The sequence below is a fragment of the Mytilus galloprovincialis genome, chromosome 13 (assembly GCF_965363235.1).
Source record: "Mytilus galloprovincialis chromosome 13, xbMytGall1.hap1.1, whole genome shotgun sequence".
Classification (NCBI taxonomy): domain Eukaryota; kingdom Metazoa; phylum Mollusca; class Bivalvia; order Mytilida; family Mytilidae; genus Mytilus; species Mytilus galloprovincialis.
The window spans coordinates 111,120-135,348 of record NC_134850.1 but is presented as its reverse complement, the minus strand read 5'-3'; the positions used below and the strand labels follow the sequence as shown (position 1 = coordinate 135,348).

At 34.2% G+C, this 24,229-nt stretch overlaps 1 protein-coding gene across 1 annotated transcript in view; it reads left to right on the top strand.

Annotated features, from left to right (window-relative positions):
- Window positions 1-2,723: 2,723 nt before the first annotated feature.
- The window catches only part of LOC143056641 (high affinity cationic amino acid transporter 1-like), a 49,439-nt gene continuing 27,933 nt past the window's right edge, over window positions 2,724-24,229 (top strand). Inside the window, exon 1 of the mRNA XM_076229799.1 lies at window positions 2,724-2,970. The gene's annotated coding sequence lies outside the window, so the exon portion shown is untranslated. The remainder of the gene's footprint in view (window positions 2,971-24,229) is intronic.

The following is a 24,229-nucleotide window of genomic DNA, read 5'->3' as shown; positions in this document are numbered from 1 at the left end:
ATACAATCGTTCGAGTAAGCCCAGCTCTGTATGGTACCGTCGCATGCAGACAACAAAACAATCGTTCGAGTAAGCCTAGCTTTGTGTTGTTTTGTCACTGCAGACAACGAAACAATCGTTCGAGTAAGTCCAGCTTTGTATGGTATCGTCACATACAGACAACGATACAATCGTTCGAGTAAGCCCAGCTCTGTATGGTTTTGTCACATGCAGACAACGATACAATAGTTCGAGTAAGCCCAGCTCTGTGTGGTACAATCACTGCAGACAACAAAACAATTGTTCGAGTAAGCCCAGCTCTGTATGGTATCGTCACATGCAGACAACGATACAATTGTTCGAGTAAGCCCAACCCTGTATGGTATCGTTAATATAGACAACGATACAATCGTTCGAGTAAGCCCAGTTTTGTATAGTATCGTCCCATGCAGACAATGATATAATCGTTCGAGTAAGTCCAGCTCTCGGTGGTATTGTCACATGCAGACAACGATTGTTCGAGTAATCTCAGCTCTGTGTGGTACATGCACCATCACTGCAGACAACAAAACAATCGTTCGAGTAAGTCCAGTTCTGTATGGTATCGTCGTATGCAGACAATAAACAATCGTTCCAGTAAGCTCAGCTCTGTATGATAACCTCAATACGGACAACAAAACAATCGTTCGGAAAGCCGAATACGGTTTGACATCGACACTTTAGACAACGAATAGTACTAACACATGCTGTTTAATAGCACCGCGGTTTCTATCCCACTTTTGACATTGTGATGAGAACGTTTCATATTCAGCACAAGCTCATCGCCTTATCGTTATTTGGTGGCAATGTGTTGAGAACGTTTCATATTCAGCACAAGCTCATCACCTTATCGATATCTGGTGGCATTGTGTTGAGAACGTTTCATATTCAGCACAAGCTCATCACCTTATCGATATCTGGTGGAATTGTGTTGAGAACGTTTCATATTCAGCACAAGCTCATCACCTTATCGATATCTGGTGGCATTGTGTTGAGAACGTTTCATATTCAGCACAAGCTCTTCACTTTATCGATATCTGGTGGCATTGTGTTGAGAACGTTTCATATTCAGCACAAGCTCTTCACTTTTTCGATATCTGGAGGCATTGTGTTGAGAACGTTTCATATTAAGCACAAGCTCTTTACCTTATCGATATCTGGTGGCATTGTGTTGAGAACGTTTCATATTCAGCACAAGCTCATCACCTTATCGATATCTGGTGGCATTGTGTTGAGAACGTTTCATATTCAGCACAAGCTCATCACCTTATCGATATCTGGTGGAATTGTGTTGAGAACGTTTCATATTCAGCACAAGCTCATCACCTTATCGATATCTGGTGGCATTGTGTTGAGAACGTTTCATATTCAGCACAAGCTCTTCACTTTATCGATATCTGGTGGCATTGTGTTGAGAACGTTTCATATTCAGCACAAGCTCTTCACTTTTTCGATATCTGGATGCATTGTGTTGAGAACGTTTCATATTAAGCACAAGCTCTTTACCTTATCGATATCTGGTGGCATTGTGTTGAGAACGTTTCATATTCAGCACCAGCTCATCACCTTATCGATATCTGGTGGCATTGTGTTGAGAACGTTTCATATTCAGCACAAGCTCTTCACTTTATCGATATCTGGTGGCATTGTGTTGAGAACGTTTCATATTCAGCACAAGCTCTTCACTTTTTCGATATCTGGTGGCATTGTGTTGAGAACGTTTCATATTCAGCACAAGCTCATCGCCTCATCGATATCTGGAGGCATTATGTTGAGAAGGTTTCATATTAAGCACAAGCTCTTTACCTTATCGATATCTGGTGGCATTGTGTTGAGAACGTTTCATATTTAGCACAAGCTCTTTATCGTATCGATATCTGGTGGCATTGTGTTGAGAACATTTCATATTCAGCACAAGCTCATCACTTTATCGATATCTGGTGGCATTGTATTGAGAACGTTTCATATTCAGCACAAGCGTATCACCTTATCGATATATGGTGGCATTGTGTTGAAAATGTATCTTAAAATTCAGCACATGAGGTCAAACTCAGTTTTTGGTGGGGTTCGTGTAGCTAAGTATATAGTTTTCTATGTTGTGTATTGTGTACAGTTTGGTTGTATGTTTTCCATTTTAGCCATGGTATTGCCAGTTTATTTTCTACTTATTAGTTTTGATATCCCTCTTGTGTCTTTCGCTTCTCTAATACAAAAATTCAGAATAAACGAATAGTTTATCATTGAAATAAAACGATAAATCCAAATAATATTTAGAACTTAAATATTATAAACGAATCCAAAATATGAGTCTCACCCTATTTAAATTAACGGCCCTTATTGGGAACATATATAATAAAATACAAACAGCTCTTATATTTACAGAAATATAATTCTAGAATGAAGTTAGGACTCTCACTCACTACATAATGTGTTAAATAATTCTATTCTTTAAAACGTTTACATTTATTCTTTGTAGAAGACTTGCATCAAGTCTCTTCCACATCAAGCAGAATAATTAAGTTTCTTCAGACAATATAACATGCCACTTGTTCGCTTAATAAAACATCCAAGGACTGTTCAACGATTATTGAGTTTGTTTTCTTCTATTTGTCTCATGCACAAAACTTAATTGGAATCTGTTTCTCTACTCGTAATTTAATAACAACGTGAATAAAAATAATGCCTGATATTTATTGACTATCAACATAAGAAATAGATTCGGATATTAAACTCCAAGATAGCGGTGATTGGTTCGGGACATTCTGATTATCAGAAAAAGATGCATAAAGTAGGCTGATCGAACATTCTCATTGTACCAAAACTGATGCATTGCATTCAAAACCATTTTATAGGAAAATCAATGAGTGTTTTTCACACGGAGTGAAGTGATTAGTTCGATCAACAATATTCTTTATCAGTAACACCAAGGATCACATTCCAGGATACAACAAGGTAGGACAATTATTTTATTATAGATTAAACATCGGCTCGTTTCACCAGTTCGTTTCAATTAAACAACAAATATCTGTTAATTGGCTAATAAAATTGTATGTATGTACGTGTAACGTTATCTTATTTGCTATATAACAAGCAAGCACTTGTTACATTAATCCCGTGGATATATTATTATATTAGGACAGGACTACTGACTCAACTATCAGTCTGATACTGATAATAAAATTATACATATTCTGAAGATAATATATAAAATTTAAAACCATTATTTTAGTATTACAAATATACAGTAAACATTTAAAAAATTAATAATAAAATATTAAGTGTAGATTAACTGTGAAATATAAAAAAAAATCAAACATTTTATATTAAAGGAATGACTGTAATATTTTTTCTGTCTATGAAGAAATAACATAAAAAATTTGGTGCACACTGAATAACGCGGGTTTTTTAAATGTGTGCACCACATTTTTTATGTTATTTCGATTAGACAGAAAAAATATTAAAGTCATTTCTTATAATTTAATGCTAAATTCCACTTTACACCGAAGAAAACCATGAAAAAACGTGGATGACGTCACGGTCACATGACTAAATTATGTCTATGGGCTGATAACAAAATAACGTCAGCCAATCAGAAGACGCGTTACATCCAAAATTAAATTATAATATAATAAATTTGGCATGTATGTCTGTGTTTATGAGTGTACTATGTTCTGAATGTCGTTTAATACCAAGCACAGAAGAGAATATGCCGTCTTTACATTACCGAGTACACAATTATAAGTTTTTAATAGGACAGAAGTCAAATGCATTAGATATAAGAATCAATTATTATCATACTGATAGTTAGTATAGCAACATTGGTGATATACCTCTTCAACTGTTGCAGTTCCTATACATTCATGGCTTTCAGATATTCATTTGAGAATTTCTGATAAGGGTAAAACCAGAAAGTTGTGTCGGACTCATAATATTTATAAAATGTTGTTTTAAAATTGTTTATTTAAAGGAAGACGCCCAATAAGGGACTAATATGTTTTATGTTTTCGTTCCAATTTTTATTAATTCCTGTCGAAATTAAATTAACTAAAGTGTCTACATGAGAATGACTATGACATATGTGTAAAAAGAGATACATATACAGTAGATTTCTGTTGACATAAACAAGTGTCTAAATAATATCTCACTTTTTCTAGTATTCTAGAATAATATGATTTCTCTGAACATACAAGCGCAAGGTGTTTATAATTCATAAGTACAGACCAAACATGTCTGTTTCAAAACCATAAAAGAAAAGAGAATTCCGTGATTTCTAGATATAGTAGTTTATGTGTGGTGAGAATAAGAAGTACTTTATATGTCGTTACATGCCGTAAATCTCTATAATCAGAGAGAATAAAGATGTACAATGTCGCCTACTGGACATTTTTACGACAATCTGCAGAACACATTTGAAATACAATTGTCTTGGAATTGCTTCAAAGTACAAATTATAGCTGTCATTCGGAAATTATAACTGTCACTCGGAAGAAGGTCAAAATAAATGTTGCTTTTGAAATGTTCTTAAGGCAATTACAACTGCTCGGTTTCAAATCAACTTTCGTGTCAGTTAATAAACCTTACCATATTAAAATGAAACATGCAAAGATAATTGCCGTTTTGAGGTGTAAAACTTGATCAGTAAATGACTTTCACATTGTCAAGGTTTTCGATGTCTATAAATGAGTGTTATTGTTCTGCTCGAATTTAATCCTGTCTACCAAATATAATAAACGTGCCTTTTTCATTATATTCTATAGTGGAGTATAACGCGCTTCATAGTATCACGCCTGTTACAGTAACTATTTTTCAAAGATATTTTAAAACGAAAGATCTCTGTAGAACTCATACCACATCTTCCTATATACATTCTAAATTGTCGACGAACAACGAAAATACCCATTAAAAGAAAATGAATAACATTAATGTGTATACTTAATATTTTATTCGTTTTTCATTTTTATTTTTGTCTAAAATGTTTGATACATTTAAGTTTTGATATCAGATTTCTAACTTTAATTCATTTAACCTATACAACTTGAATCTACAATCATATAACTATAATTTATGTAGCACATGCTATATGTGACTCTATAATAATTCTGACATTACTATAGTTAATCTATGTTGTGTTAATCTATAATTTCAAAACTTTGGTTTACATTTTTTACCCCATGACGTTATGTGAATCTTAACTATAATAACAGTTACTATGATCTACACTTTTAAAACACGTGAAAATCGGAATCTATCACAATACCATATTTTTTTGTAATCCATGTTATGTGAATATTTAATAAAATAAAATATACAACATTTTGTTTAAGACTCATTACATGACGCTTTGCAGTTCTTTTTGTAAATTTTATTCAGCCGAAAGAGAGGTGACCGAAACACATTTGTCTGAAGCTCTTAAAATTGTAAACAGAATTATTCCACTTTTTTATAACATAGATGATAGTGATTTATATGAATTTCCCCATCTATTATCTCGCACGTGAAATAACTCGACGTTTTCATTCTACAGACTCCCCCCCCCCCCTTTTCATGTACCCTGACTTGAGACTACACGCCAAAAAGTAACGCCTAAGTTGGAAGTTATTAATTTAGTCCAGACTTTCCCCTGCTTTTACTTTACTTTAATTTAAGACCACACGCCAAACAGTAACGCCTAGGTTGGAAATTATATATCAAGTCCAGACCTTCCCCTCCTACTGTACCTTAATTTGAGACCACACACCAAGCAGTAACGCCTAAGGTTACTTACTTAATGCCCGGTATGCCATCGGCATGTAGGACAGCAACAAATGTTCTTCGTTTCTGTCTGTCTGTCTTTGGCAATCTTTTCTACTGTTCCCCATGTTATGTTCATGGTCTTCAGTTCTCCTTATACAGTACGTCTCCATATGTTTTTTTGGTATTCCTCGCTTACGCCTTCCCTCTGGAGTCCAATGTAATGCTGTTCTAGTGATGGAATTACTATCTCTTCTAATCACATGCCCAATCCATTTCAATCGCCTTCTCACTAATATTGTACCCATGCTATCTTGCTGACACTGGTTTAGAAGATCTTCATTAGATATTTTGTTTGGCCAGAAAATGCGCAGGATTCTTCTTAAGCTTTTGGCATGGAAGACTGACAGTTTGTTAAGATCGACTTATGTCATCCTCCAGCATTCTGATCCGTATAACAGAGTAGATAGTACACAACTCTTGTACAGTTTTAGTTTGGTCTTCTTACTGTACTGTGATGATTTAAATATATTCCTGGCTTTGTTCAATCTATTCATGATGTCATTTCCTGCACCTCCATCGTTTCTAGGTATGTAAATGTTTCTGTGATGTGGAGATCTTTTCCATCTACTAGGATAGGAGTTGGGTTATTGATGTTTAGGGTCATGACTTCAGTTTTGGTTTGGCTGATTGTAAGTCCAACTTGACTAGCAAAAGTATTTAGGCGGTTTGTCTTCTCTTGTAAATGGTGGTGGGTATGCGATAAAAGAGCAAGATCATCAGCAAAATCAAGATCCTCCAATGTTGATGAAAATTAATGTTCCATCTTATTCTTCTTGGAGCATCTTCCGTTGTTTTTCTCATTACCCAGTCAATGACGACATTGAAAAGGAGAACAGAAACCAGATGTTGCTTTGCCCTACACTGCAAGTGAAATTGTTGTAGAAACTTTTTATGAGCTCAATTATTTCTTTTGGAATTCCATATGATCTGCGTATGCGCCACAAGGTCTTTCTGTTGATACTGTCAAAAGCCTTCTGAAAATACACAAAGTTGATGTAGAGCTGTCTTTGCCATTCTGTACATTGTTCGATGCAATGATTTGATCAATACACCCTCTACCGTTACGGAATCCTGTTTTCTCTTCTCTTAGCTGTTTATCAACTGAATAATAGATGCAGTTGATAAACGCCTAAGGTTGGAAGTCATTTATTAAGTACAGATTTCCCCTCATTTTACTGTACCTTAATTTGAGACCACATGCCAAAAAGTACATGTAACGCCTAAGGTTGGAAGTCATTTATTAAGTACAGACTTCCCCTCCTTTTACTGTACCTTAATTTGAGACCACACACCAAATAGTAACGTCTAAGGTTCGAAGTCATTTATGAAGTACAGACTTTCCCCTCCTTTTGCTGTACCTTAATTTGAGACCATACGCCAAACAGTAACGCCTAAGGTTGGAAGTCATTTATTAAGTCCAGACTTTCCCCTCCTTTTACTGTACCTTAATGTGAGACCACATGCAAAATAGTAACGCCTAAGGTTGGAAGTCATTTATTCAGTACAGACTTTCCCCTCCTTTTGCTGTACCTTAATTTGAGACCAAACGCCAAACAGTACCGCCTAATTTGGAAGTAATTTATTAAGTCCAGACCTTCCCCTACTTTTATTGTACCTTAATTTGAGACCAAACACCAAACAGTAACGCCTAAGGTTGGAAGTCATTTATTAAGTCCAGACCTTTCCCTCCTTTTACTGTACCCTAATTTGAGACCACACGCCAAACAGATACGCCTATTAAAGTTGGAAGTTATCTATCAAGTATTTAACATATCAACATTCGATAATTATGAAATCTGCACAAATATGACGATCTTTCATTTTACATATATATGTAGCAACTACGTGCAATACATATACTAGTCAACTATTAAGAAATGATAAAAGACAATATATTTTCAATATATGCCGAACTGTACCAAGGTAACTAACCATTCCAATTGATCTAATATTTACAGAGTGGCATTTTCTTATCAAAATCATTGATTTAAAACACTCAATTCTTTTTGAAATTCTTGTTATTTAAAAACTCGAATTTTCACCCTAAATTTCAAAATTTTATGTATACTAGAAATTAAACTTTAAACTTAGATAGAGTCTTCTTTTGTATGCTTTTTCAGATATTTGAATACCTAAATCTCATCTTCGAAATTAAGTGCTGAAGTTTGTCTTCATTTTTCCGCAAAATAAATTTGACATCTGTATTCACGGTATTTTGTCACTTTCCAATTTCGAAGAGATTCATTTAATCATATGCATTGGCATTGCAAATAACTGTTTTTCATTAGATAATTGAACAGTCTTTCTATTTATATATTTTATGATAAGTTGGAGTTCAAATTTGTTTATCGTTGCTTTTGTTGACTTGTATATACAAAAATGTATAAAATAATTCATACGCCGAACAAGTACAGTGATATTTTTCACAATATTGTGTGTCCAATTACCGCCGGTTATACATAAATGATTTAATGTTTGTTTCTACCATTACATCCCAGCTCCTTTGTTCTAACAGGGGTGATCTGAGCCGGATCACCCCAACCAGATCACCCCAGTTTAAGTTTCTTTGTTATGCATGCTTTCCTTTGTTTTGTAACATTTTGGCGGGAATGTCAAATCCAGTATAAAACTTATAATTAATTATACGGAGAAGACTATCTATCAAAATTCATGTAGAAAAAATCCAGTGTATATGCTGGGATTCGAACTCAAGACCTTTAGCATATCAAGCCACGACACATACCACTTCACCAGGACGACTGGATACGAACTATCAGAAATTTAACATACTTAAAAGAAGCAAGATATTTTTGTAACTGGGGCGAGTTGGCAAACCTTTACTCAGTGGGGTTTAAAACCTTTTCGTTAAATAAATGAGTTGTCAGACTGATTGTTCAATTTGATTTTACACTTTTTTAAAGTTGGGCGAGTCGGTTACAAGAGTGGGGCGATTTTTTCATAAAGTGGCGATATAGTGTGGGCCGATTGGCCAGTGGGGCGAGTTGACATTGTTTGATATCTTCTCATCGTGTTAGGGGGTCATAAAGGGTATACATCATATAGTAATATATAAAGTATATTATAATGGTTGTGTGGCGTTCTAAACTAGATTTTATGAATTGTAAATGGTTTTTCGTCTAATCTAAAACAGCTGGGATGTAAAATAGTTATCCCATTCGGACTTGGTGTGTCAGTGTAAGATCACCCTCTGGCCTCCGGCCATCGGTATGATCTTACACTGACACACCGCGTCCTTATGGGATAACTATTAATTATCTATCGTGTACTGTTTTAACCATTATATTTATCGTGGACTGTTTCTTCCATTATTCATCGTGGACTTTTCCTATCATTGTTTATCTTGGACTGTTTCTATCATTACTTATAATTGACTGTTCCTATCATTATTTATCGCGGAGTGTTCAAAACATTATTTATCGTGGATGGTTTTTATAATTATTTATCGTCATACGTGGTCTTACTTTTGTATATTAAAATATGGCGATTAGTTATGCTGTTTAGTATATCTATACAAACATACTTGTTTGCCTATAAAACGCCAAATTGCGTAAGAGGAAAAGTTGAATAAATTAAAAGAATGGCTAAACGAATCAACAAAATATTTATTAACCTCTCTGTTATATTTAACTGTTTCGTCTTCTAATATAGCTTCAAAAGCTTTCTATAAAAAGTTTTTGAATGTTAAATCCAGTAACAACACATACACGTATGTCATCCAGCTAATCTGATGTATCATTGAAACGTATGTCATACAGCTAATCTGTTGTATCATTGAACGTATGTCATCCAGCTAATCTGAGGTATCATTGAACGTATGTCATACAGCTAATCTGAGATATCATTGAACGTATGTCATCCAGCTAATCTGAGGTATCATTGAACGTATGTCATCCAGCTAATCTGATGTATCATTGAACGTATGTCATACAGCTAATCTGAGGTATCATTGAACGTATGTCATCCAGCTAATCTGAGGTATCATTGAACGTATGTCATCCAGCTAATCTGAGGTATCATTGAACGTATGTCATACAGCTAATCTGATGTATCATTGAAACGTATGTCATCCAGCTAATCTGATGTATCATTGAACGTATGTCATCCAGCTAATCTAATGTATCATTGAACGTATGTCATACAGCTAATCTGATGTATCATTGAACGTATGTCCTCCAGCTAATCTGAGGTATCATTGAACGTATGTCATCCAGCTAATCTGATGTATCATTGAACGTATGTCATACAGCTAATCTGATGTATCATTGAACGTATGTCATCCAGCTAATCTGATGTATCATTGAACGTATGTCATACAGCTAATCTGTTGTATTATTGAACGTATGTCATTGAACGTATGTCATACAGCTAATCTGTTGTATTATTGAACTTATGTCATACAGCTAATCTGATGTATCATTGAACGTATGTCATACAGCTAACGTATGTCATACAGCTAATCTGTTGTATTATTGAACGTATGTCATCCAGCTAATCTGATGTATCATTGAACGTATGTCATACAGCTAATCTGATGTATCATTGAACGTATGTCATACAGCTAACGTATGTCATCCAGCTAATCTGATGTATCATTGAACGTATGTCATACAGCTGATCTGATGTATCATTGAACGTATGACATCCAGCTAATCTGTTGTATTATTGAACGTATGTCATCCAGCTAATCTGATGTATCATTGAACGTATGTCATCCAGCTAATCTGTTGTATTATTGAACGTATGTCATACAGCTAATCTGATGTATCATTGAACGTATGTCATACAGCTAACGTATGTCATACAGCTAATCTGTTGTATTGAATTAAGAAAGCAAATCCGATCCGGGTTCTGTTCAAGCTAATCACTTTATTGACTATCTTTAAAATTGATGGAGCTTTAGATAAGTATAATAACACGCAAATTATACAGGAAAAATTAAATAGGTTGCACCGGTAATGACTTTCATTGACAGCTTTCATAGACGATGAATGAAAATGATAATCTTCAATGTGGAGATTAAATTGTTAAAATGGATTTCATAACAGTGAACTAAAAAAACTGCATAATGGTTGCAATGTCAATTAAACATCCACCTGTAATACTAAATTTCTTGCTGTATTGCTATGATACAAGCGACATCATCTACATATATTATCTTTGTAACTCCTTGGTTAATAACAAAACTTTAGGCACACAAAGCATATATAATACTCCTACATAATAAATGCATTTGCTATTATTAAAGATTAATGTAATAGTGCTTAGTCAAGTTTATACAATTATGCATTCTAGATTTAATCGAAAGGTAAACATTGCTTTGGCTCGGAAATCGTAAGAATTCTAAATTAAAAAAAGTTAGTCTAAACTACAATATACTATTAAAGTTTATGTGACATACAGCAGTGTAATATTATAGGTATATAAATCAATATTTACTCATGTTTTATGCATTTTTAGCATTTTCAAATGAAGAGAGACTGTCGCTAGTTAACCAAGTGTTTTAATAACAAGTGAGTGTGTGAGTGCAAGTGTGTTGGAAATACGAATTATCAAAATATGATGTAGTATCTATGAAATAAACTAGAGGTATAGTGTACGCAGTTTACGTATGTAGTTTGAAGTTTGTTAATGTCATCATGATTTGGCTCTAATATTACAGCAATAGTTACACTCGTCATACAAAGTAACTGTGGCTCCAGGAAATTATATAAAAAATAAATAAAACCGTCCATTCGACACTAAATATAAAACAGGGGAAAATAAAAACTCGCAACCCACAAAAAACTGCAAAGAAAGGTTGGGGTGATCAACAATTAAGATGATTTGTGATTTATAGTACTTAAAAAGATTGAATTCTGTAATGATTATTGAATGTTAAATGATTGATTATTGTTAACTTAACTTCCAGTGGCAAATATTTGATGTATATCAGGACGAGAACTAATACACTACAAATTCAATATGATTGTTTTGTATAGCAGATCGACGGGTATTGATGAACTTTAAAATGCCAATCAAAGTAATGATGTCAAAAACTATCAGAAATTAAGCTTTGCATATCATCGAATTATTGCAAGGATTCCGACATTGCAGAGAGCGTGACGCTATTTATAATCGTAGACGACACATACAGTCCAAATTCCGAAAGGGCTTTTTGAGTGAAGGTCTGAATACAGCTTTCGGTAGAACGTTGACTGCATAACAATTTGGTAGATTCTGTATCATGATGGCAAATGAGACACCTCCCCCCCCCCAACCGAAATAAAAATAACGTTGACTTTAACGACTATAGGTTATCGTACGGCCATACCGAATAATAAGCTATAAAAGGCAATGAAATTACAAATGTCAAACAAATCAAACGAGAAAACTAATATGCATTAAAGTTTATAACTCAAATAAATCGACTGAGTAGTATTAGCCAACATAACATCTCAATAATTGATATCGCTTTTTTAAATGTTATTTGCCCAATAAAATGTCTTGTATCCAATCCTTCTTGTCTAACAACCTAACATCCAGCCCTTCAGTCAAACCTAAAACTAATCCACCGTCCTGCCAAACCTAAAACTAATCCACCGTCTTGCCAAACCTAAAACTATCCCATTCCTCTTGTGACAAACCTCAAAATATGTCACTCCTCTTCTCAAACCCCCAACTACCCCATTCCTCTTCTCAAACCCCCAACTAGCCCATTCCTCTTGTATCAAACCTCCAACTATCCAATTTCCCGTGTGTCAAACCTCCACCTATCCCATTGTCCTGTCAAACCTCCAACTATCACATTCCTTTTGTGTCAAACCTCCAACTATTCCAACGTTCTGTCAAACCTCCAACTATCCGGCCATTCCTCTTGTGTCGTAACTCAAAATATGTCACTCAACTTCTAAAACCTCCAACTATCCAATTTCTCTTGTGTCAAACCTCCATCTTTTCTATTGTCCTGTCAAACCTCCAACTATCCCATTCCTCTTGTGTCAAACCTCCAACTATCACATTTCTCTTGTGTCGAAACTCAAAAATGTCACTCCTTCTCTTAAACCTCAACCTATCCCATTATTAAACTGTTAAATCTCGAATTATCCCATTCTTCTTAAGTCTAACGTCAACCTTTACCATTCATCTTACGTCAAACCCCAAACTATCTCATTCCTTTTGGGTCAAACCTCAAACTAACCAATATTCTTTCAAACCTCAAACTATCACATTCGTCTTGTGTCAAATCTCCCATTGTTCCATTCCTGTTGTATCAAACCCCAAACTATCCTATTCCACTTGTGTCAAACCCCAAACTATCCCATTCGTCTTGTGTCAAATCTCCCATTGTTCCATTCCTGTTGTATCAAACCCCAAACTATCCTATTCCACTTGTGTCGAACCCCAAACTATCCCATTCGTCTTGTGTTAAATCTCCCATTGTTCCATTCCTGTTGTATCAAACCCCAAACTATCCTATTCCACTTGTGTCAAACCCCAAACTATCCCTTTCCTCTTGTGTCAAACCCAAACTTTTCCATTCATCTTTTGACAAACCCTAACTATCCCATAACTTTTGTTTCAAATACGCAACTATTCAATTCATCTTGTGTCAAACCCCAAACTTTCCTTTTCCCTTGTGTCAAACCTCCAACCATCTCACCCTCATCTTACTACTAGTATACCTTTCCACTTTGGTCAAACCTCCAACTATCCCACCCTCCTGTCAAACCTCCAACTATCCGACCCTCCGGCCAAACCTCCAACTATCCAACACACCTGTTAAACCTCCAACTATTCCACCCTCCTGTCAAACCTCCAACTATCCCACCCTTCTGTCAAACCTCCAATTATCCTATCCTCCTGCCATACCTCCAACTGTCCCACCATACTATCAAACCTTCAACTATCCCACCCTCCTATCAAACCTGAAACTATTCCACCCTCCTGTCAAACCTCCAACTATCCCACCCTCCTGTCAAACCTCAAACTATTCCACCCTCCTTTCAAACCTCCAAATATCCTACCCTACTTTCAAACCTCAAACTATTCCACCCTCCTGTCAAACATCAAACTATTCCACCCTCCTGTCAAACCTCCAACTATCCCACCCTTCTGTCAAACCTCCAACTATCCAATCCTCCTGCCATACCTCCAACTATTTCACCATACTATCAAACCTCCAACTATCGCACCCTTCTGTCAAACCTCCAACTATCCCACCCTCCTATCAAACCTGAAACTATTCCACCCATCTGTCAAACCTCCAACTATCCCACCCTCCTATCAAACCTGAAACTATTCCACCCATCTGTCAAACCTCCAACTATCCCACCATTCTGTCAAACCTTCAACTATCCTATCATCCTGCCATACCTCCGACTATCCCACCCTACTATCAAACCTGCAACTATCCCACCCTACTATCAAACCTAAAACTATCCCACCCTCCTGTCAAACCTGAAACTATCCCACCCTCCTGTCAAACCTCAAACTATCCCACCCTCCTGTCAAACCTCAAACTATTCCACTTCCTGTCAAACCTCCAACTATCACACCCTCCTGTCAAACCTCCAACTATTCCACCCTCCTGTCAAACCTCCATCTATCCCACTTTTTTGTCAAACATCCAACTATCCCACCCTCCTGTCAAACCTCCAACTATTTCAGAAATGTCCCTTTTTTAAACCTCACACTAGCCAACTACAGAGACACATACTTTTCGACTATTACCATACATATGACACATGCATGTATTTCCTAATTATAACACTATAAATTAAATTTCCAATAAATTTTGAATATTTTTCCAACTCAAAATAAATTGCTTATTATATCTTCAGTAAATATTTGCTTGCAAACAACAAATAGCATTGCAATCAACAAATCGCAAGTAAAACATGACTATGTAAAACATAACTATGTAAATATTAAATTGATTACAGCTTAATTTGATTAATAGACACGAGAAATCAATTAATACGTCCGATTGATGTTTGTTATTAACAACGGAGAGATCGTCATCTAATATTCTAGTCATGTCTTTTTACCAATAAAAATCAATTCCTCCAATAATAAACAATTATAATAATCAAGAAGATCATAAGTAACATTCGATATACCACAGAAAAAGGGGGTAAAAAAAGGGGGGGGGGGCAGTAAACATGTCATTCCAATGTAACTGGTTTGTAACAATAATTTTCATTGAACGTTGACAAATATTTTGAAGGGATAGATTCCACGCGTTCTACTTTGAATTCCGATTTTTTAAGGCATGTAATTCTCACAAAATAATTTAAAAAGTTGCATCTTTTTGTCAACATTGAAACCATATTGCATTCCCAAGAGTACGAAAGGTATGAATACGTCTAGTGTTTATGTTTGATATCGTGAGTATACATATTATTTCAAATGATTTAGATGCTAATTATAAAGATTATGCAACAGTTTTGCGGACTTTTTCATTTATGTCATTTTAAGCCTAAATATGTACCCAATAGAATCTATTTTAACATGCTGCATTAGAATGGATATAACTGGTGTATTTATAATAAGCTTGGCCAAAATACAATACAGTAAACTCCTAAATTATGTGTAAAAACTTTGGGAATGCCGGCTAATTACTTACTTAACGTTCTTTGTATGGTTAGGGTTAGGATTAATTACTTACTCAACGTTCTTTGTATGGTTAGGGTTAGGATTACTGACTTACTCAACGTTCTTTGTATGGTTAGGGTTAATTACTAATTCAACGTTGTTTATACGGTTAAGGTTAGGGTTAATTATTTACTCAACGTTCTTTGTATGGTTAGGGTTAGGGTTAACTACTTACTCAACGTTCTTTGTATGGTTAGGGTTTGGGTTACTTACTTACTCAACGTTCTTTGTATGGTTAGGGTTAGGGTTAATTACTTACTTAACGTTCTTTGTAGGGTTAGGATTAGGGTTAATTATTTACTCAACGTTCTTTGTATGGTTAGGGTTAGGGTTACTTACTTACTCAATGTTCTTTGTATGGTTAGGGTTAGGGTTTATTACTTACTTAACGTTCTTTGTAGGGTTAGGATTAGGGTTAATTATTTACTCAACGTTCTTTGTATGGTTAGGGTAAGGGTTACTTACTTACTCAACGTTCTTTGTATGGTTAGGGTTAGGGTTAATTACTTACTTAACGTTCTTTGTAGGGTTAGGATTAGGGTTAATTATTTACTCAACGTTCTTTGTATGGTTAGGGTTAGGGTTACTTACTTACTCAACGTTCTTTGTATGGTTAGGGTTAGGGTTAATTACTTACTCAACGTTCTTTGTATGGTTAGGGTTAGGGTTAATTACTTACTTAACGTTCTTTGTAGGGTTAGGGTTAATTACTTACTCAAAGTTCTTTGTAGGGTTAGGGTTAGGGTTAATTATTTACTCAACGTTCTTTGTATGGTTAGGGTTAGGGTTGATAAATTACTCAGCGTTCTTTGTATGGTTAGGATTAGGGTTAATTATTTACTCAAAGTTCTTTGCATGGTTAGGGTTAGGGTTAATTACTTATTCAACGTTGTTTGTACGGTTAAGGTTAGGGTTAATTATTTACTCAACGTTCTTTGTATGGTTAGGGTTAGGGTTGATAAATAACTCAGCGTTCTTTGTATGGTTAGGATTAGGGTTAATTATTTATTCAACGTTCTTTGTATGGTTAGGGTTAATTACTAACTCAACGTAATTTTTTTTTGCAAAGTGGTGTCGATTTCATAACTACATCTGTTAATGATACTCTAGCTTGTGTCGGGGAAATCAAAATAGAAACAGTACCTGTTATGGCTGGCTGACGTTAGAAAACATACCTGTCTAGTTTAAACATATTTATTTCTAAAGGATTGGGAAACAAGTTAATTGCAACTTATATTAACCCCTCTCAACTTTTTTAAGCTTGGCCAAAATACAATACAGTAAACTCCTAAATTATGTGTAAAAACTTTGGGAATGCCGGCTAATTACTTACTCAACGTTCTTTGTATGGTTAGGGTTAGGGTTAATTACTTACTCAACGTTCTTTGTATGGTTAGGGTTAGGATTACTTACTTACTCAACGTTCTTTGTATGGTTAGGGTTAGGGTTAACTACTTACTCAACGTTCTTTGTATGGTTAGGGTTAGGGTTACTTACTTACTCAACGTTCTTTGTATGGTTAGGGTTAATTACTTACTCGATTCCATAACTACATCTGTTAGTGACACTCTAGCTTGATTCGGGGAAATCAAACTAGAAACAGTACCTGTTATGGCTGGCTAACGTTAGCAACAATACGTGTTGTGACTTACGTTTGCAAAATTATCTGTCTAGTTTAAACATATTTATTTATAGAGGATAGGGAAACAAATTAATTGTAACTTAAATTAATTCCTTTCACATTTGCGGGTGCCAGTGGTGCCTTGTAGCGTCATTAGCCTACTTTTTTTCGAAATCTACAAGGGTGTATTCTACGTGCAAGCAATATGGGTCTCTCTTAACACGGGCTGACCATTTATTGTCCAAAAATTCAGTTCACTGTCGTCACAAAGAATAACTGACTCGACTGACGATAAAAATAATACTTGCAGTAACTTACGACAGAAATGATATCTGACTTGACTGACGTCCTAAACAATACCTAACTCGACTGACGATAGAAACAATACCTGACATGACTTACGATAGAAACAATATCTGACGTGACTGACGATAGAAACGATATCTGAAGTGACTGAGGACAGAAACAAGACCTGACTCGACTGACGATATAACAATACCTGACGTAACTGACGTAAGAAACAATACCTGACCTTGCTGCCGGCAAAAGCAATATCTGACGTCGCTGAAGGTAGAAACAATACATGACGTGGCTGACGGTAGAATTATTACCTGACGTGGCTGACGTTAGAAACAATATATGATGTGGCTTACGATAGAAACATAACCTGACGTGACTGACGTCAGAAACAGTACCTGACATGAATGACTGACGTTAGAAATAAAACCTGACGTGGCTGACCGTAGAAACAATACATGAAGTGACTGACGATATAATTATTACCTTACGTGGCTGACGGTAGAAACAATACCTGTTGTGGCTGACGATAGAAACATTACCTGGCATGACTGACGTCATAAACAATACCTGACATAAATGACTGACGTTAGATACAAAACCTGACGTGGCTGACGTTTAAACAATTCTTGACATGAATGGCTGACGTTAGAAACAAAACTTGACGTGACTGACGTTATAACAATACATGCCACGGATGGCTGACGTTAGAAACACTAACTGACGTGGCTTACGATGGAAACAATGCATGACGTAACTGACGTTATAAAACATAAATGATATGAATGCCTGACGCTATAAACAAAACATGTCATGGATAGCTGACGATGGAAACAATGCATGATGTGACTGACGTTATAAACAATACCTGACATGGCTGACTGACGTTAGAAACAATACCTGACATGGCTGCCTTTCTTGTGGTATAATGTGGATTGTTCTAGTATTTTTTTTTTTAAGTTGCTTTGTTTATCTTTTATTTTACTAGAGTAACAATTTAGATTTTTTTATCAAGGATTGTGAAAAGGACAATTTTAGGGAAAATAATCTGTAATACACGAAGTTTGAATGACTTAAACAGTTAGAACAAACAAGAGATGAAACAGTTACAACTAATAAGAGATACAAAGACCGAGACAACGCACAACTATCAAACACTATAATTAATCTTAGAAATTCAATTAATGTGTCTTGAAGGACCAGACAAGATTGAGCGAACCTTGACAAATGTTTCTGTATTCTCTTGAGTTTGATTTATTAGTTCCGGACTGTGACTGGTGAATTGACTAAAGTAGAAACCATATAGCCAATACATATATACGTACTACATTAACCGGCTTGTGCTTCGATTGTTAAGGTGACAGACCGTGGAACAGACATGGAGTTGGTTCCCGTAGATTGGAAAATCATTGATGAAGTCGCCAAGAGAATAAATTATTTAACTTCAAATTATAGTAAAAGCTGACAAATGATGAATAATTTATCTTTTTTCTTTATTTGTGTGATGTTTGTTATATTTATTTACATTTATATTGATAATTATATTTTTCGAGTAGGATCATTTACAAAAGTATACATAGAACGCCTACAGGGATAATTTCAAACAATCAAATTCTAATAACCAGGACAACAATAAAAAACTGTTTAGTTATTAAATAGTAAAATATTTGAAGATACTCAATCGTTGAGAGTTATTCTAGATAATTTTTATATGAATGAATTTTATTCTCATCAACTAATGAAATAGTTTTAGAGACAGTAAGTATGCACAACAATATAATATACAGTGCATGTATGAAGAAAAATGATATACATTAACCAGGAGGAGAGACTTTCACATTAACAGCTTTAATATATCGACATATTTTTTTCTAAAACTGTAATATTATTTGAGGAAAACAGATTACATAATTTCAAGGTGTTTGGATTTTTCCATCAAAATTACGGTAAATAGTTTTGTCTTTCATTAACGAAAGATTTACAAGACAAAATATAATGATACTCGTCACCGATTTTAGTCGAGCCACAGATACGACACAATCTATGATTTCTCGACAAATTGTGCCATCTCCCTGTCTCAACTGGTAGACGGTGGCTACCACATCTAAATTTACAAAACATAAACATACAATTCAATTCAATGGTAAAATAGATATATATTCTTCAAATTTAAATTCTTTTTAAAATCTTCTATAACATATACCTTTTGAGGTAGAATTCATAGTTTCATACCATTTCTGTATAAATTGGTCCTTCAGTTTTTGTTCTACACATTTAGAAATCCACAGAACAGAAAAAGTACCCTGCTGATTCCAAATATTTGACATTCCACAATTGTCTAATGTGCTTTTTATAAAACATAACCATTTACTCTCCAAAAGTGAAGAGACTTTACATTCTTCTCCATGTAAACGACGACACCAAAACATTACCATACGAACTCTTGCGTGAAATGAAATGGGATATCTTCCCAGCTCTCCGTAAATCATAAAATTTGGAGTAGATTGTTTCAAATGTAATATAAGTTTGCAAAATCGCAAATGTAATTTTTCGAGTAACTCTAAATTTTCAAAACCCCATACAAAAGTATTGGTAAAATAGTTTTGTCAAACACATCTAATTGTCATTCAATAGACAAATTGTTTTTTTTCTACATTTTTGTAACAATCCATACATTGCTTCTGTAGCTTTTCCATATAAATATTTTCTTGTCTTCAAAAAAGAGCCCTTTTGAAAAAATAATTCCAAAATATTTATATTCATTTACTATCTCGAATTCATAAACTTCAATATAAAATTTTAAATTCTTTGACAATCGACCTTTTGAGAATACCATAACTTGTTTTTTGCACATTTACTTTAGGTTTCCATCGTTTACAATAATCACAAAATTCATTAAGCATCAATTGTAAGTCTTCATTTGATTCTGACATCAAAATTGTATCGTCAGCATACAGTAAAATAAACATTTTGAAATCAACCATTTGTTCATTTTCTATATCTTTACTAATAGTTTCTAAACCTTTAGCATTTATAGTCTCTAGAAAGTCTTGCAAGTCATTTAGACATAAAGAAAACAATATAGGAGAGAGATTATCCCCTTGTTTAACTCCTATATCACAAGCAAAGAAGTCAGACTTTTCATTATTATGTACTATACTATCGTATCTTGATACATGTACACATTTTGTACAATTCTAAAAAAAAAATACCATTGATGTGGTTCTGTAGAAGTTTGAAAGATAAAGAGTTTCTATGTACAAAATCAAAGGCTTTTTTTCAAAATCTACTAACGCACAGTAAAGTCTGTTTCTTTTTAAAAACAATAATTGAAACAATACATACAGAGAAAAAATATGGTCGTTAGTAGAATATCTCGATCTGAATCCAGCTTGATTCTCATGTAAAATCTTATAATGATCGAAAAATGTACTTAATCTATCATTCAAAATAGATGTGAAATCTTTCCAATGCAAGATAACAGTGTTGTGGGTCTTTAATTTTTTGTTTCCATTTTACTCCCTTTATTCTTAAAAATAGGTAAAACATTACCAAAAAGCCACGACTCTGGTACAATACCTGTATCAAAATTAAATTGCATAAATAAACATATAAAATTATGTCAATCATAGAATCCAATGAAGATGACATGTATTCATTAATAATTAAATCATCACCTGGAGACTTGTTATTTTTCGCTTTTTTTTTTACTGCTTTTCTTATTTCATCTGCAGTTATTTCCTTGTTAATCATCTCATTTACTTCGTCTGAATTTATCTCGTTTGTAATAACAAAATCGTCTGAATGATCTTTGTTTGTAGTTAAATCTTTAAAAAAGTCAACCAAAGTTTGCAAAGGTATCTCTTTGCCTATTACAATGAAAAAGTTTTCAAAATTCTTTTGAATTTTTTGTTCTCATGTTTTTCAATTTGTTTCGAAAATCAGTATTAAATCTCACAAGAGCATTATCCATAGTTTTCTTATAGGAAAGTTCACTCATCCTTAATCTTTCTTTAAATATAATTGAACCATATTTTTACACAGTCTTTTCGATTTTCTGAATTCTTTTTTTGCTTTCAACCATTCCAGATCAAACAATTGCTTTTTTGAATGTCTGTGTGCTTTGTAACCTGTGAGATCGAAAGTAGTTTCTGCCGATTTCAATAAAATATTACAAAGATCAAAAACTACTTCATCTACTTCCGGTTTTCGTGCGTTTTCTTTTGCATTTTGTAAAGATTTATCTTGAAAAATAATTTCTCAATCATTTTTCCATCTTAATTATCTCTAAAATCCAAAGTGTTTTCACATTTCCATTTACCAATATTTGGTGTAAAATTATTTGTCTCCAAATCTGAATGCTTCTTATTTTTACAGCTCAAAGTAAGTGAGAGAGATGAGTGAACATCTGAAAAAAGTCTACAAAACTCTTGTACTTCAAAGTCGAGTATATTCTCGAGATAATTACATGTACATATTATATAATCAACTACACTTTTATTTTTACAAGTCCTTCTGCCAATACTATCTTTCCCAAATCTACCATTAGGATAAACATTTACAAAATTCAATAAAGTTTTCTACCATACTTATTTACAATAGTGTCTGGATTTTTTCTACACCTTGATAGTATACATATATCTCAAAATACATTTATATTTGATATATCATTAAATTGAGTATCATCATCATCTTCGATTTCATGGAAATCGTTTAGTGTTGCAGTTCGACTATTGAAATCGCTAAGTAAACACATGTAATCATTATTCTTACTAAAATTTTGAAACTCAAATTCAATTTCCGAAAAGGCTTCATCTGACGCATAAATTGCATTTTCTGGGGGTATATAAGTTATACCAAATATAACATTTTCTTAGAAATCAAAAATTTCTTTTTTAACAGAAAACCAGAAAACAAAAGGGCATTCTGATTCTAGTACAGTAATGTAATGTTCTAAATATTTTTTGTAACATATAGCAATACCACCAAATTTGTAGTTTGAAATTTTCTTTCTATTTTTATACTTGAAAAAAAAGTTTTCACAATCAATAATGTCTATATCATCAAGCGTTGTTTCTTGAAAACAAACAATATCAAATTTATTTATTTAAGGAATGACTGTAATATTTTTTCTGTCTATGAAGAAATAACATAAAAAATTTGGTGCACACTGAATAACGCGCGTAGCGGGTTATTTAACAGTGTGCACCACATTTTTTATGTTATTTCGAATAGACAGAAAAAATATTACAGTCATTCCTTATAATTTAATGCTAAATTTCAATTTAAACCGTAGAAAACCACGAAAAAACGTTGATGACGTCACGGTCACATGACTAAATTATGTCTATGGGCTTATAACAAAATAACGTCAGCCAAACATTGGAATTCGGGATAAAATAATCGATGCTTGACACCAAATACATTTATAAGAGATAATATTTTGATATCTGAGTTCTTGTTCACAGTATGGCCAGTTGATCCGTGAAAGTCATCCGAATCGTTAGAATTGTCACTATTGACTGAGTTTGTTTGCCCTCTTTGCTTCACCTATCTTCCGTTACTTTCGGTTTCATCCGAAGTGATATCATCTCGTCTGTTTCGTCGTTTAGCCTTTGGACGTGCTCCCTGTGATTGAAATTCCCGTCGTGTAGTATTTTCGTCCCGTCGTGTAGTATTTTCGGCTACATGTATATCTGATGGTAGAGGCTTAATTTCTTTTCCATCAATAAAATGTCTGTCTCGTTTGATACATGTAAGAGCTTTTTTGTTTTGTTTTCGAGCTTCCTTATAATGAGGCCACAACAATTTTCTTCTTTCGTTGATTTCTTTAGGGAATTGTTCTGCAATACCAAAGGTCGTCCCCTTAAGATAAGTTGCAGACTTGCGTACTATTTTTCTGTCCTTAAAGCTCTTGAATCTGCATACAATTGGTTTTGTTTTAAATGTTGTTCCGTCTCGAATTTTTCTCTCATTCAGCTGTCCGAATCGGTGAGCTCTGTGGAAATCAATCTCTGTTTCCATTTTCATGTCTTCTTTCATGAATAATTTCAAAATTCCTTCCGTTGTATCGCTTTCTTCATTTTCTGTCGCCATAGGAATTCCTGTGAACACTAGGTTTTCACGCATCGACCGAATCTGAAGATCTAGGTGTTTTTCTTGTAGTTCATCAAAATTTGTCTGTACTTTTTGCATGTTTTCGGCCACTTCGTTGATTTCAGATCTAATAGCAGTAACTTCAGATTTCATGTCGCATAGATCACTTCTATTTACTTCAAACTGAGAGTTTATAAAGTCCAAACTCTTTTCTATATATCCTACTCTATCTGTAATTTTTCCTACATTGCTTGAAAATTTTGCATACTTCTTTCAAATTTGTCATTTTTTCACCACAAGAGTCAAGCATAGATAATTTTGTCAACATTTCTTCCATCTTTCTGTAAAGATTGTCTATTTTGATGTTTGTGTCGTGTCCCATATTCATTGTTGAATGCATAACTGGGTGAATATTTGGAATAGGTTGGGTCCATAAGGATAGTTGTCCGTTGGTGAAGTAAAGTTTGGAGTTGACATTTGTTGTGTGGTATATTGGGTTTTCCAGGTAGGATAGGGGAATCAATATTTGGTCCGTAAGTTGACATATTTATTTATCGATAGTTTCATTTTTTAAACTTTTTTTCGGTTTCTTTACTTTCTCATGTTTGAATCGTGAGTACTACTTTGTTGTTTCTTACTTGGTTTCTCCGAGCTATCGTTTTCGGGTTTTGAATTCCTTCTTTTCTGACCTTTCTTGCCATCCATTTTTTACGATTCATGTAGTTGATACACTATTTGGGTAATAAATTC